Source organism: Bos grunniens, chromosome 23 (assembly GCF_055505025.1).
Source record: "Bos grunniens cultivar Pamir isolate PY7600 chromosome 23, Bosgru_T2T1.0, whole genome shotgun sequence".
Classification (NCBI taxonomy): domain Eukaryota; kingdom Metazoa; phylum Chordata; class Mammalia; order Artiodactyla; family Bovidae; genus Bos; species Bos grunniens.
Window position 1 is genome coordinate 38,273,138 of NC_141187.1, and position 16,055 is coordinate 38,289,192.

The following is a 16,055-nucleotide window of genomic DNA, read 5'->3' on the forward strand; positions in this document are numbered from 1 at the left end:
TAGAACTTTGATACATACTAGTGATACTGTCCATAGTAAATCAGATAAATCATGTATAGAAGGTGTGAATTTTATCACCTCTAGTGATGGTATCCTAATATGTCACGCTCTCTCCTCCTTCCCCAAAGCATGCTGTGTGATTAATTGTTTTACTTCTGTCTGGGGACTGAAAGCTTGGCCAACGGCTGTTGATGTTTCGACAGTGAAGGTGAGTCAGACAGAAACATCACCCACTTAGAGGCAGGTGGTGCCGATGATCTCTGTCTCCTCCTCTTAGCACTACGGCCCTTTTCACAAGTATCTGCTGCCCCTTCTGGATGCCTGCAGTTTGTTCCCTGTGAATATCTGAAGAGGTGTTGGGAGCTCACGGTGGGTTACCAGGGGCCTTTGGGCATCTAGCAGTTTGCTCAGACCAACAGCCGACACAGCTACTTGGCAGGCTCCAAGCAAGCACCCTGGCTGCTCTCAGAAGCCTTCTTCTAACCCTGGGCTAATTGTCTCCACTGTGCTGGGCGCTCTTTGTGGACACCCATGAGCTGCAGCTGCGTCCAACAGCACCATGACACAGAATCTCAGCTGTGCTAGCAGGCCAGCTTCTGCTCTGAAATGCTCCTAATTAGCTGTTAATGCATGACATCTCCACAACGCACCTCGGTGCAGAGAACAGCCCATTCATCTCATGCATAGAAGGCTGATGACAAAGGTGAGAAAGAATGAATTGTTATGATACATTTTGTTCTGAGTAAAAAAAAAAAAGAATATATATATATATGTGTGTATATATATATTTGATGAATTGTATATTGTAGTACTTTGTTGTCCTATATTTCTGATTCCAAACACGAGACCTCAACTGGAATGCTGGGTGGCTAAGAAAACAGAAGGAGAAGAAAAGCTATGTCCTTTTAATCTGTTCTGCAAAGACAGGAAAGCAATTGAAGAGATACTTATTAAAACTCCAACTGGCTCCGTGACCTTGGGCACAATCTTTCTTCTCTTTGGGCCTCAGTATTTCTCATTTATAAACGAAGGGATTGGATTCTTTTATATATTGAACTAAGAGGTTTCTTTCAGTGTTAAAAACCCGAGATTCGGAGATAGCTACATTCCTGAAGCGACGGGGAAGAAAGCCTTTGAAAAAAGCACGACTCCCATTATATGAGGATTTGTTATATCCAACTCAGATTTAGCACCTTTGTACACAGATGGGTGGTAGAAATTTGCAATGAGTAAGGAATATGCTGAAAGATTTAGTAGAAAGAAACAGTATATTGGGTTTTGGGTTAAAAAAAAAACAAACAGCAATATTGTTGTTTGAAGGGCTCTGTGCACTGGGAAATTATTATCGAGCATTAGAGAAAACATTTGCTTTATGTATGATTTCATGATCTCAAGTACAACTTTGTAACCGTACCTGTGACTGGTCCACTGTCAATTCTTGGGACCTGGAGATCTCTAACTCCACAGGGAAGACAGGAGAATACTGCCTTGCCCTGCATCTCTCAACCCCACACCAAGTGTCTCATCAGGCACCATCTCAAGCAGGACTCATATGCAGGACTCATTTCTTACAGTCGGAAAGGCACAACTTGAAAGAACCTTTTCTGCAGACATTTTGAAAGCTGAACTTCTCTTTTATGGGTGGTAGATGAAAGCTCAGTGTTTGATTGCCCGTGACTTTATGGCTAAGATGAATGTTCTCCTCTGCCCCAGCCGCCTTCCCAGGGCACAACCACTTTTCCTGAAGGAGAGTGGATTAAATTTCTAGATAAGCCAGTGCTGAGGAGAGTGAACGGGCCTAGGAGCCTCAAGGGAGGAGAGTTCAAAGCCTCACTAACGGGCTGGGTGGTCTAGGGAGTCACCCTCCTTCCCGGAGCTCAGTTTGTCTACTGTATGCAACACCCAGGTCACTGCATTTTCAGCAGGAAACTCCTCGGGTAGTTTGTTCTGTGGAAGCATGCCGGCCTGGAGTTTTTTTGGCTATCTCCTTTCAAATTCCCAAGAGTGGCTTAAATAAGGAGAGATATCATCACTATTAACATAAAGTGACTTTAATATATCAGGAACCATAAACCAAAGTCAGTTCCATGGTTGAGACACACCATGCCACCAAAGTCTACATCTCCACGTTTCGAGCCCAGCTTCTGAGAGCCCAAGATGCCAGTGTGTGTCACATCCCAGCTTCCTTAACACTTTGTGGGCTTCCTTTTGCTGATAGCTTAGTTCCCTGGGACTTTCTACCCTTCCAGAATCTTTGAACTGCATTCAGTTCAGTCGCTCAGTTGTGTCCGACTCTTTGCAACCCCATGAATTGTAGCACGCCAGGCCTCCTGTCCATCACAAACTCCCGGACTTTAATCAAACTCACGTCCATCAAGTCAGTGATGCCATCCAGCCATCTCATCTTCTGTCGTCCCCTTTTCCTCCTGCCCCCAATCCCTCCCAGCAGCAGAGTCTTTTCGAATAGTCAACTCTTCTCATGAGGTGGCCAAAGTACTGGAGTTTCAGCTTTAGCATCATTCCTTCCAAAGAACACCCAGGACTGATCCCCTTTAGAATGGACTGGTTGGATCTCCTTGCAGTCCAAAGGACTCTCAAGAGTCTTCTCCAACACCACAGTTCAAAAGCATCAATTCTTTGGCACTCAGCTTTCATCACAGTCCAACTCTCACATCCATATATGACCACTGGAAAAACCATAGCCTTGACTAGACGGACCTTTGGTGGCAAAGTAATGTCTCTGCTTTTGAATATGCTATCTAGGTTGGTCATAACTTTCCTTCCAAGGAGTAAGCGTCTTTTAATTTGATGGCTGCAATCACCATCTGCAGTGATTTTGGAGCCCCCAAAAATTAAGTCAGCCACTGTTTCCACTGTTTCCCCATCTATTTCCCATGAAGTGATGGGACCGGATGCCATGATCTTAGTTTTCTGAATGTTGAGCTTTAAGCCAACTTTTCCACTCTCCTTTCACTTTCATCAAGAGGCTTTTGAGTTCCTCTTCACTTTCTGCCATAAGGGTGGTGTCATCTGCGTATCTGAGGTTATTGATATTTCTCCTGGCAAACTTGATTCCAGTTTGTGCTTCTTCCAGCCCAGTGTTTCTCATGATGTACTCTGCATATAAGTTAAATAAGCAGGGTGACAATATACAGCCTTGACGTACTCCTTTTCCTATTTGGAACCAGTCTGTTGTTCCATGTCCAGTTCTAACTCTTGCTTCCTGACCTGCATATAGGTTTCTCAAGAGGCAGGTCAGGTGGTCTGGTATTCCCATCTCTTTCAGAAGTTTCCACAGTTTATTGTGATCCACAGAGTCAAAGGCTTTGGCATAGTCAATAAAGCAGAAATAGATGTTTTTCTGGAACTCTCTTGCTTTTTTGATGTTCCAGCAGATGTTGGCAATTTGATTTCTGGTTCCTCTGCCTTTTCTAAAACCAGCTTGAACATCTGGAAATTCATGGTTCACGTATTGCTGAAGCCTGGCTTGGAGAATTTTGAGTATCACTTTACTAGCATGTGAGATGAGTGCAATTGTGTGGTAGTTTGAGCATTCTTTGGCATTGCCTTTCTTTGGGATTGGAATGAAAACTGACCTTTTCCAGTCCTGTGGCCACTGCTGAGTTTTCCAAATTTGCTGGCTTATTGCATGCAGCACTTTCACAGCATCATCTTTCAGGATTTGGAATAGCTCAACTGGAATTCCATCACCTCCACTAGCTTTGTTCGTAGTGATGCTTTCTAAGGCCCACTTGACTTCACATTCCAGGATGTCTGGCTCTATGTGAGTGATCACACCATCACGATTATCTTGGTTGTGAAGCTCTTTTTTGTACAGTTCTTCTGTGTATTCTTGCCACCTCTTCTTATCTTCTGCTTCTGTTAGGTCCATACCATCTCTGTCCTTTTTCGAGCCCATCTTTGCATGAAATGTTCCCTTGGTATCTCTAATTTTCTTGAAGAGATCTCTAGTCTTTCCCATTCTGTTGTTTTCCTCTATTTCTTTGCACTGATCGCTGAGCACTGAACTGCATTATGGGCATATAAAGGGAACATGCCCTTTGACATACAATTTTGATCTTCCTCTCCCTTGTAAATATTTTTTAAAAAATTATTATTATCCAGACACAGCATGTGGGTCTTGTTTAAAGGCTGTTAATAATTCTCCAGGTCTTTTCTATGAGTCTGTTCAGTTAGGATTAGGTCTGGCTGTGAATAACAGAACCCTAAATAAGGTACGAATGTGAGAGTTGGACCATAAAGAAGGCTGAGCACTGAGGAACTGATGCTTTTGAACTGTGGTACTGGAGAGGATTCTGGAGAATCCCCTGGATTCCCAAGAGACCAAAAGAGTCAATCCTAAAGGAAATCAACCTTGAATATTCATTGGAAGGACTGATGCTGAAGCTCCAGTACTTCGGTCACTTGATGCAAAGAGATGACTCACTGGAAAAGACCCTGATGCTGGGAAAGATTGAGGGCAGGAGGAGAAGGGGATGACAGAGGATGCGATGGTTTGATGGCATCACTGAGTCAATGGACATGAGTTTGAACAAACCCAGGGACATACTGAAGGACAGGGAAACCTGGTGTGCTATATAGTTCATGGGGTCACAGAGAGTCAGACATGACTTAGTGACTGAACAACAACAACAAACTGTGAAGACCCGCACAGGACAAAGGTCTTACTTCTCTTTCATGTAAAAGAAGCCTGGAGGGCAGGGTCTAGAAGCACATCAACAGAAAGTCATCAGAGGGACTGCCCTGGTGGTCCAGTGGGTTAAGAGAATGCTTTCCAGTGCAGGGGGTTCGGATTCAACCCCCAGTTGGGGCGCTAAGATCCCATATGCCTCGCAGCCGAAAAACCAAAATATAAAACAGAAGCAATATTGCAACAAATTCAAAAAAGACTTTTTAAAAAAAAGTCATCACAGACACAGGCTCTGTCATACTGCACATTTTTCTTTGAAGGAATGTGCATAGCTCTCTACCAGAGTATAACCTCCTTGAGGGCAGAAATGTATACTTTTCCATCCTCACAGGATCTATAAGAAATAGTCTCTTCAGAATAGGGAGTTTGGGATGGTCATGTACACACTACTATATTTAAAATGGATAACCAACAAGGACCTACTATATACTACAGGGAACTCTGCTCAGTGTTATGTGGCAGCCTGGATGGAAGGGAAGTGTTGGGGAGAATGGACACATGTATATATATGACCGAGTCCCTTTGCTGTCCACCCGAAGCTATCCTAGCATTGTTAATTGGCTATACTCCAATATAAAATAAAAATTTGAAAGTCGAACCAAACAAAAAAATTGTCTCTTCTGTTCCTGTCTATTATAGCCTCTATATACTTCCCTCCCTTTCAACATTATTCCCTTCCCATAAAGTGTCTTATCTTTTGTGTTAAATGGGGGAGAAACAAGATATGTATTTGTATGTGTTCTTGCAAAAAAGGAATATTGGAAAGATAGATAAGAAACTAATAAAGAAAAATATTTGTCTCTCAAAGGAGAGGTTGTGGGGTAAATGAGAACAAGAATCAAAGCTAGATAGCTAAATATACATCTTTTTTATGTTGATTTTTTTCACCATGTAAGCATGTTCATAGTAAGAAAAATACACACTAGAAAACTTAAAATGGCAATTGTGCTAACATCTAATTGAGCAACTCATGGTATTATCAGAACCAGAAAAGATTTGACCTAATAATAAAAGTCAAGGAAGCCTTCCTGGATGAGGTGGTTCTTGAGCTGAGATCTGAAGAATCAATAGAAATCAATGGGTTCAGAGAGCAGAAAATATTATAATAAGGTAGGGAAACCAGTGCAAAGGCCCTGTGATGGGCAGAGAAAAAGTGCTTATAAAGAACTGAAGGAAGCAGAATCGCAAAGCCAGCTATGAAACGAGGTTGGACCAATAAGGACAGTCTAGACCACGTGACTTTGGCTTCCCTGGTGGCTCAGAGGTTAAAGCGTCTGCCTGCAATGAGGGAGACCTGGGTTCGATCCCTGGGTAGGAAGATCCCCTGGAGAAGGAAATGGTAACCCACTGCAGTATTCTTGCCTGGAGAATCCCATGGATGGAGGGGCCTGGTAGGCTACAGTCCATGGGGTCACAAAGAGTCAGACACGACTGAGCAACTTCACTTCCACTTCCACTTCCACTTCCAGACCACACGAGGCTTGTGGGCCATGCTGAGAAATTCTTTTTTTTTTTTTAAACCAAAGAGCAATGAGATGCTGTTGAAAGGTTTTAAGGAGAGGGGAAGGAATAGGTCTGGGTGGAGTTTGTGCTTTATTCAGGGGAATATTCATAGTCACGGAAGATACAGAGGGAAAGATATAGTGTGATTCACTACCCTTGTTCTTAGAAAGAATCATTGGTCCCACCCATCTCCCCAGTTCACCTGTATAATCACACGTAACGCTTGCTAACAACAGTCTACGTATTTCAATTATGATCCATCAGTTGCTATTTGCTAAAAACATTACACAAATTGCACACAGGATAAAGTTGTTATAGTCAGATTTACATTGGAACTTCTCTTCGTTTCTAGGCAACGTCATTGCCCTGGATAATGATGGCTCTGACCCGCAGAGTCTTTCACAATCTGGTGAGCGAAATGAACGAGGGAAGCAGTCTCTCTGTGTTCAGGCCAGCATCAGAGCCTATTAGATCCAGCCTGGGAATAAAACCCATTTTTAATGCACCATTTGATAAGAACACTTAACCTCAGTATGTGTTGTAATTAGAGAGATAATTAGAACTTCACTAGGACCTCTTAAGACTAGGACTATATTTGAAATTCACCTGGAATGAAAATGGCATTATCTAAGACCAATCCAAGGTATTTTTCCTTCCATTTCCACCTTGCCTTCCCTCCATCCCAAAGCTTTCGCAGTGTAAGAAGTGTGAAAAGATAAGAATTTTTATAGGCAGTGCATATCACAGAAGGCTAATGGGTTCAGCTGAAAATTGCTTTATAGTTATTTGAAAAGGGGGAAAAAAAAAACCTTAATTTTGAAAATGAGTTTCAGAGAGGCCGAGTATGAAGAAGATGGACTGTGAGTCATGTATGCAGAGAGAAAAAAACTGCTCTTGTGAGAACCCACTCATACAATGTTAATATATGCATAAGAAAATTGTGTTCCTTAATCTCTGAAGAAACACTTATCACTAAGAACCCTTTAATTCTTTTCCTGTGCTTGATTTATTAGCTTATGAAATTATGTTAATAACCTTCATGTTAATGGTTTGGAGGCTCAAATGACCTGATTTTAATAATGAAGTAATTTATGCAATAAATGCAATCAGCATCTATGAATCTCACTTAACACAAACAGTATTGGTGATTAGCCAGTGCTAAAACAAGTGACTGCCAGCGTGGGGCAATGCATGTTTTTCTGCAGAGAAAACAAATCTTGCTGGCAAGTGATGGGCAGGGGCAGGGGGGTTGGGTGTTACTCAGGGCATGTGATATGAGCTGCAGCTCTTAGCTGCACAGCTTTGGTAGAGAGGTTGCGCCTGAATCCAAGCATAATTTACAAACTGTAAGATGAGTCTGGTACTTCACCAACTATAGAGTACATCTACATAGGAGACGCATCCATGACAAGGAGCATGTGTATGATGGAGTGCAGTGATGTCCTGGAGGAAAATGGGAGCCCAGAAAACAGCAGATGAAGGAACAGCCAACAGCTGCCTAGGAGGGAGCAGAGTGGCAGTGGGGGAAGGCCTCCAGGAGATGCAAGGGGCCCCCAGGAGGAATGGAGGGTTCCCAACCCTGTCATCGGAAAACCCACGTCCTGCAATAAGCTGGGTGCTAGTATTACTCAGCTACAGCTTTTTGAGAGTATTATACTGAATTACTCTTTATCCTTTGCTTTGCTTTTTGACTTCTCTCCATTCCTTACAGATCTAAAGCTTAGAAACAACTAATTGACACCCCTATACATTCATTGGCATGCAAAGACACACTTTAACCATGTGAGCTAGGGGAGATTTTTCTCCTTTCTTTTTTCAGTAATTCCTAGGAAACAAATTTCCATTTCTTTCTCTTATGGTTTAGATATTTCTCTTAAAAATTCTACCTCCTTCCCGGGATTTCCCTGGTGATCCAGTGGTTAAAAATCCACCTTGCAATGCAGGGGACGTGGGTTCGATCTGTGGTTGGGGAACTAAGATCCCACGTTGCATGTGGCAACTAAGCCCACATACCACAACTCCTGAGCCTGTGCCACAGCTAGAGAGTCCGTATGCCGCAATGAAAGAGTCCGCATGATGCAAAGTAGAGTCTGCTTGCTATAACTAAGACCTGATGCAGCCAAATAAACAAATATTAAAACAAAAATCTATCTCCTTCCTGAGACCTCCCTGGTGGTTCAGTGGCTAACACTTCAAACTCCCAATGCAGGGGGTGTGGGTTCGATTCCTAGTCGGGGAACTAGAGTCACGTGCTACAACTAAAGATCCCACATCCTTCAACTAAAAAGATCACGGACACCACAGTGAAGATCAAAGATCCTGAGTGTTGCAACTAAGACCTGGCATACATACCTACTTAAATATTTTTAAAATTCTATCTTCTTCTCAGATAAAATTTACCAAGCTGTTCTCTGACTTCTAGAAATAAAGATAGATGTGGTCATCGCCTCTTCTTACTGACCCTGCAAAACCCCAACCAGGGGTGAGGAGGGATGCAATAGCCTTTGTATAATACCCTGTGTTTCCAGCAGGATCCAGACACCACAGTGTGAACCTTCCAGCATTTTGATCTTTACCCTGAACACTGACATAAGATTTTTTTTTACCTGTTCAAAAACACTGGTGGGGTACTTGGCAGAATGATCTATCTCCCCCTAAGAAAGATTTACTTCAAATACACTTTTGGCACAATGTTAAGTCAAAACAAAAAGTAGAATATTAAATTAGCTAAATGATAAACTGTGATGCCACAGAGAAAGCACTGGCTCAGAAATCAGACTTCCTGTGTTCCTAACTCAGTTTCTACTCTCACTGCTTGTGGAACTGGTTAAAGTACGTGACTCTTTCAGACATATTTACTTCTAATTTTCTATATTTTAATGAATGGACATTATGACAAAATCATAAAGCACATAATTTTGGAAAATATAAATAAAACTTACCCTGTAAGAAGATAAATCTTCAGTAGAATTTTAACTCTTCATCAGTTGTAAAATTGGCTATATTGAAAAAAAAGGTCATCCAAACTCTTGTATCTCATATGAAATCTCACCCAAACTCTACCCTTTTTTGGGGGGATCTGCATAAAGTTTATCATGATTTTACCATCTTAGAAAGCATGAAGTAAAATGCCTTTGAGAGTCTTCACGTGCAATCTGCCGTCAGAGCTGCTATTCACAATTCCACAATTTATAAAATCAGAAGTGATACAATACCTTGCTTGCTGCAGCACTCAAATCTCTACTCACAGGTTGTCAAGTCAAGCGACATGATTCAACACCACCAATGCATTGATCCTCACCACTGAGAAGCAACTGCAAGTGTCCCAATTACAGATAAAAATATCTGCCAAGAGACCTAGTACCTGCTTTGTCCGCGTCTTCAAGCATAAAATCTAGAATCATGGTCCACTGCAAAAATCGCAATACAGGTATGTCTTCATCCATCAGCATTCTCATCAAATGTGGGCTTAACCTATGATACCACAAATAAATTACTAAAATTGCAAGGACACATACTCTTTGCAAAAGAAATAACTCTTAAAGCTATTTAAGTCATCCTTCTGCATACAAAACCTTGAGAAATTTTTTTTTTCTGTAGCCAGAAAGCTCTGTAAACAAGAAAGAGGCTATATACTTTTTCCTAATTATAATGTAAAAAGTAGAGATCTAAGCTTAGTCTTTGACTCTCAGCAATGGCATCTGAGATGTATGGTTTTGATGGAATTCCATCCTGTTGAGTTTTGACGGAATTCCACAGCTTTTAACATTTTTTTCTAAACTCTTACCACTCTTTCTTCAGGTGCATTTCCTCTCACCTGTTTGAGCCCCCAGGCTCACAAAGACCCTTTCTTCCACTTTGGTGGCAAACACTGAGCCCTGCAGAGCAGGAAGAAAAAGCGGTGGGTGTAGTAGTGGATGGGTGGCAAGTGGGGCTCATCTCTCCCACGCTGCTTCCAGTCTCTCTTCTCTATTTTGCTGTACGTGTACTCTCCAGCCTTCAAGAAACTTTGGCCAGATTACAGCCACCTCAACCATCTTGAGAGACTGTGTAAAATTATCCTTTGGGTGGAAAAAAAAACCAACAAATCCTCTTTCCAGCTCTGGTGTTGAGATATCCATCATGTTGAGAGACACTGTGCTTCCTACTGCAGTGAGGGATGTAGTAACCAACTCATTCCCTTCTTCTGCGTTTATCTCTGCTCCTGGTAAGCCAGGAGTTACTCACACCTTCTCATTCCATGGTTCAAAACATGGTCCTTCTTCTCTGCTCTGAATTGAAGCATTTTTTTTTTTAAAAATCACTGCTGTTGTGTAATATCAACAGGCCATTATGGGGACTTCCCTGGTGGTTCAGTGGCTAAGACTCCATGCCGCCACTGCAGGAGGCATGGGTTCCATCCTTGGTCAGGGAACTAAGATCCCACATGCCTCGTGGTTCGGTCAAATAAATAAACTGGCCATTATGTCAAAGGAAATAAAATTAATTAAAACAAAAAATCAGTTTCTTTTAAACTTTAGCTCCATATTTTTTTAAAAAAGGAAAATATGATCCCTTTCAGGCCAGGAAGATAAAACAAAGTCCCTTTAAGCATGCGTTTCTGTTGTGTGCTCCACACCTTACTGTACTCTTTTTGGCAGTGCAGAAAACTCTGACTTGTTTTGTATTTAAACTGACTTAAAATGAATGAGTAACAAAGAAAAAAAAAGAGAGGGAGAAAGATTTCCTTTTGCTAACAAAACTATTCCTGGGATACATGAATATATTTTTATACTGACTGCCAGAAATAGATTATTTTTAAAATCCCAGTGTCTTTAAATATCTCAGAACCACAGTATTGTGGTTGAAAGAATGGATTCTGGAGCCAGAATAACTTGGATATGAGTCCAGCCTCTTTTGTAATAGCTGTGTGACCTGGGGCCATGATTTAACTCTGCAGCTCGCTCTTCTCATCTTTAAAATGAGGATACCAATCGTACATGGATGATAGTGCAACCCAGCTGAATTTACATATATAAAGCACTTAGAACCATGTCTGGCATAGATGCAGACATAGAATAGATGTTCAACAACTGTTATCTACTATTTGTGTAATAATGATGCATCATACCACATCCCATAAATAAAAAGGCCATTTACCCACTGTGACTCTAGGACTGATTCTGGGAATCTCAAGTTAGGATCAGGAACAAAGAAAGTACTTTGCTGCTCTCATCCTCTCTAAAATACTTTCCTCTTTACTATTCAAAAATTCTTTTGATTCAGCACAACCTTGAAAAGATACTTATCAAGATAATAGTTCGAAGGAGTATGCGTTTTAAGTATGATCATTGGAGGTAGCCAGATAAGCATTTGACTCATAATGTTTAGGACTGTTAACAACTTTGATTTTCATCCTATATAATCAAAAACAATCAAAGCCAGTAACTGTCAGCTTCTCTACAGAAACAGAAAGTCATCAGAGGCCAAAGCAAGTTAAGATATTTGTCTTTTCGCTGTAAGAATTTCTCATTTCACATATAAAATACAGATTGCATCAAACTTTAGTGAAATTAAGATACATCTTGTGGAAGGAATTAAAAATTATTCACCCAAAGCAGTTTTGCAATGTTCTATGGGGGAAAAACTGTCATTGTTTCTTCTACCCCATCAAGATTATTCTCCAATCCGACATTTCTTAGTCTGAGTTTATTTTCCAGGTCATTAATTTGATTTCACAATGTTTTGCAGCCTTTATATTTCTCAATTAAACCAGCATCATCAACATTAATCATCATTTTTGGTTCTTCCCTTTTTTTTTTTCTTTTCTCCTGCCCTCTTGGTTTGTCTGGTTTATTTAATCCTTTTTCCATCACTGTTTTTGAAAAGTCCCTGACCTTTCTTTGCATCAACCCAAGCTAATTCCACTTCATATATCAATTTTGAGTCTCTAAAGGGACACAAATGAAACAGAGGGCAAGCTTAGATCCTGGATTGTGGAAACCAGGACAGCAGCATGGAAGTATATGTATATATCTGCAGTATTTTTCCTGAAAAACAACAAACCAGGCTACCAACCAAACAGAACATTACCCATGGAAAGCAGATCTAAGTGCATCATGCCATCAACAGATACCTGCCTACCAACCAACTTCTCCTTTAGCTGTCTTCAGGATTACAGAGCTGAACCAGGGGGATATTTCTCTCACCACTGACCATTCTGTGGTCTGGTTATAAATAAGGAGGGCTTATCTTTACATCTATTTTATACAAATCAGATCTCCCAGAATACTGAAACCTAGGAGTGAACTAGGATTTAAATTCAGAAGAAAGAAAAATAAGAAGAGTGAAAGTCTAAGAACTTACTTGATTCATTATCTGAAACATAAGTTAAACTAGTTCAAGTGAATGTACTTAAGGCCTAATATTGCCACTTAATGGTTTTACTGCCCAGAGTGACAAGTTGAAGGGCATCTGTGCACATTTGTTTAATATGTTTCTATATGTGTAAAACTTTGGCTACTTTGCCAAGAATAGTCTTACTTTTAAGACACTCTCAATTCTGAAATTGTCCACAACTCTCCATTATTCTTATTGCCTGGGGTCAGGCAGCCCTGAGTATCTGACATTCACCTGAAGGTTTGTTGACTGCTCCTTGAAGACCACCCCAAAGCAATTCCATGGCTTTCCAAAACAGAACAGCTGCTTTCTCTGCTATAAATTCTGACGTCTGATCACCTTTCTTCAGCCATTCAATAGGACCCTTCATAAGCATTGCTCGCTGTCGTGTGCTTAGGCATTTTGAGCTTTAGCTGATGAAGTGTATATGAAGCATCTGGGTAGAAACAGAAAGGTGAGGTAAGTTACAAAACAGCTTTACAAGGTTTTATGTTTTTTGTATGATTGTTTAATATATAATGCATTAAAAAAAACCCACAAAAAGAACAATCAAACAAATAAAAAATCTCCCAGGATTCTTTAGGTGGTTAGGCAGGTTCCAAACCTGCCTCTAAAAATCTGTTTAAATGTTAAGGTAGTTGAACTGGAGTGTTAAAATCATTCCCCACCGTTTCTTAAAGAAAAACTAAGACCTAGTTCTCACAGGGATACTGGAGGCAGGGTAAAAATTCTGCTTCTGGTAGACTCCCAGCCTACAGAAGTGTATTTCTTGTACGTTTCTTCCCTCCTTTTCCCCTCAGAGACAAATGAATTTCCTCTTCCCTTTTCCTTTTTTCCCTCTTTTGCAAGGAATGAGAGTGGATTTCTTCTTCCCTTCTTTGCCTGTCCAAAAAACAACAGGGGGTCCTGCCCCACCGCCAGGATAGCGAACCCAGTGGCGGACAGGTGATAACAAGGGTCAAAAGAGAGTCTCCCCACAGTCCTTTCCTTAACAAGGAATGTCCTGTGTCAACTGTGCAGTCCTTGGGGACCACAGGTAACAAAGAACAGCCATGGCAAAACGACAGAGATCAAAACAAAACAAAACAAAACAAAACAGCAGTGTGGTTATCAGAGGTTTGGAGAGAGAGAGAGAGAGTTGAACGGAGTACAGAGGAGTTTTAGAGCAGTGAAAATACCCTGCATGATACTGTAACGGTGGAGACATGTCATTATACTTTTGTTTAAACCCATAGAATGCTCAGCACCAAGAGTGAACCCTAATGTAAACAAGCACTGTGGAGGATCATGATGTAGCAATGGAAGTGAATCACTGTAACAAGTGCCTCACTCTGGTGGGAGATGCAGATAAAGAGGGAGGCTGTGCACGTGTAGGGGCAGGAAGTATATATGGGATAGCTCTGTAAACTTTCCTCTCAAATTTGCTGTGGACCTTAAACTGCTTTAAAAAATACTAGTCTTAATTTTTAAAAGAAATAGAATAGAGAAATTTTGAAGAAAAAGAAAATAGCCACCAACAATAACTTATAGCTTATAAAACATACCCCCATCCATCATCACATTTGATGCTACCATTAACCTGGCAGGATAGGTGTGGTTTACCCGGACCTTACAGAGATGGTAACTGAAGCTCTGAGTGGGTACGTAACTTAAACAAGGTCACTTGCTTCATAAGAGGTAGATCCAGGAATCTAAATTATTTTCACTTCACAATATCAACTTGGCCTTTAATGTGCAATTGTCATCAATTATACTTCTATAAAGCTGAATGGAACTGTCTTAGTAAACATAAGTAGAGAGATGAAGTACAAACTTCTTTTAACTATATTTACTTGCCTTGGTATGTTTAGTTAAGACAAAATGACTGAAACTTAGTGCTTTTCCTTTTCTTGGTAAAGCACACTATGTTTTAAAACTTATTATTCTGGTTTATTAATTGAAATGTTAAGGGCTTGAAAAATTGAAAAACATACCTATCAGTGTATAAATGATGGATCTATTATAGAAATCTAAGAATGTGAATTAGAAATTTTATCAACATAATTTATTTCATTAATAAATTCAGGGGGATACAATTATGTAAAGTTTAAAAATAAAATAAAATTTAAAAAAATAAAGTGTTAATATAACAAAAAAAATTCAGGGGAAATTATAGGACTATACCAATATATGGTAAAAGAGTAATTGATATAATTCATGGTGAAACCTCTAAGTAAAATAAAGGAAAAATTATAAGAGCACTTATTGGAAACTAGCAATGAAATACTAAAGACAGTTCTGTTAAAATCAGAAACAAGATAGAGTTATCCATATTACCACTATTATCAGAAGGTGTTTTGAAGGCAGCTAGAATGTGTGGGGGCATGGCCAGAGAAAGGGAAGTTATACAGAGCTGGAGCCTGAGAAAACTGGGTGGAGAATCCCTCAGATCCTGGGCCAAGAACTGAGAAGGACATGTACAAAGTCTGACTCTGAATTCTGCTGCTGGAGGCTGAGAGCTGAAGAGGTATTAGTGATCACCCAGAGTTTGGAGACTTTGGGATTGCAGCCCAGCTGGAGTGAACATCCTCAATGAAAACATAAGATATTCAATTGAGACTCTTATAAAGCCATTTCTTAGTAAAATTTATATCTTAGAATAAAAGCCATTCCACAGGAGTTAGGGCAAAAATAGTAACTGACCATTCTAAGACATTCTAAAACAAAGTCTGACTAGATCAAGATTCATCAATACAAATTATGTAACCACTACCAAAACAAAACTCATCACCCTTTAAAGGGAGACAACATCTCCCTACAACAAATTCTCCCTACAATGTATCATTTACAATATATAGCATGCAATAAAATATTATTAAATCTGCAAAGAATCAAGGGATAAAAAATAGAAACAGACCTTGAAATGACCCAGATGTTAGGTTTAGCACATGAGGATTTTAAAACACCTATTATAAATATCCTTAAGGATATGAAATAAAGCATGAATAAATGTGATGTAAGAGATGGGGAATCTTAGTCAATAAATATAAACAATAAAAAGGAGCCAATGGATATTAAACTGAAAAATACAAAATCTGAAATAAAGATCCCTTGAATAAACTTAATAGCAAATTGGATACTGTAAAAAAGGCATCAGTGACCCTGAAGATGGCTCAACAGAAGTTTTCCAAATTGCTAAACATGAAGAAAAAAATGTTGGAAATAAAAACAAATAAAACCTCAGTGGCCTGAGGGACAATACAAAGTGATCTAGCATAGTGTAAGTGGAGATGAAGAAGGAGAGGAGAGAGGAGAGGGAAAAAAGTAAGCATTAGTAGATGAGAATTTTCCAAAATTGATGGAAGACATGAAGAAAATCATAAGTAGGCATATCATAGTCCAAGTGGTAAAAATCAAAGATAAACTGTAAAGCATTTAGAGGAAAAGAAAGAGATATTGTACATCAAGGAACAAAGATAAGAAT

At 40.0% G+C, this 16,055-nt stretch overlaps 2 long non-coding RNA genes across 5 annotated transcripts in view; one reads left to right on the forward strand and one right to left on the reverse strand.

The window, feature by feature from the left end:
• Positions 1-6,436: 6,436 nt before the first annotated feature.
• The window catches only part of LOC147347657 (uncharacterized), a 131,490-nt gene continuing 121,871 nt past the window's right edge, over positions 6,437-16,055 (reverse strand). Inside the window, exons 4-7 of one of the 4 annotated variants that reach the window (XR_015152411.1) lie at positions 12,827-13,028; positions 9,579-9,688; positions 9,157-9,213; positions 6,437-6,692 (exon numbers count right to left, since the gene is read on the reverse strand). This is a non-coding gene — a long non-coding RNA (uncharacterized LOC147347657). The remainder of the gene's footprint in view (positions 6,693-9,156; positions 9,214-9,578; positions 9,689-12,826; positions 13,029-16,055) is intronic. The other 3 variants (XR_015152416.1, XR_015152412.1, XR_015152417.1) reach the window with 3 other exon arrangements.
• Positions 6,575-16,055, forward strand: part of LOC147347658 (uncharacterized) — a 30,723-nt gene continuing 21,242 nt past the window's right edge. The window contains exon 1 of the long non-coding RNA XR_015152422.1: positions 6,575-9,644. This is a non-coding gene — a long non-coding RNA (uncharacterized LOC147347658). The remainder of the gene's footprint in view (positions 9,645-16,055) is intronic.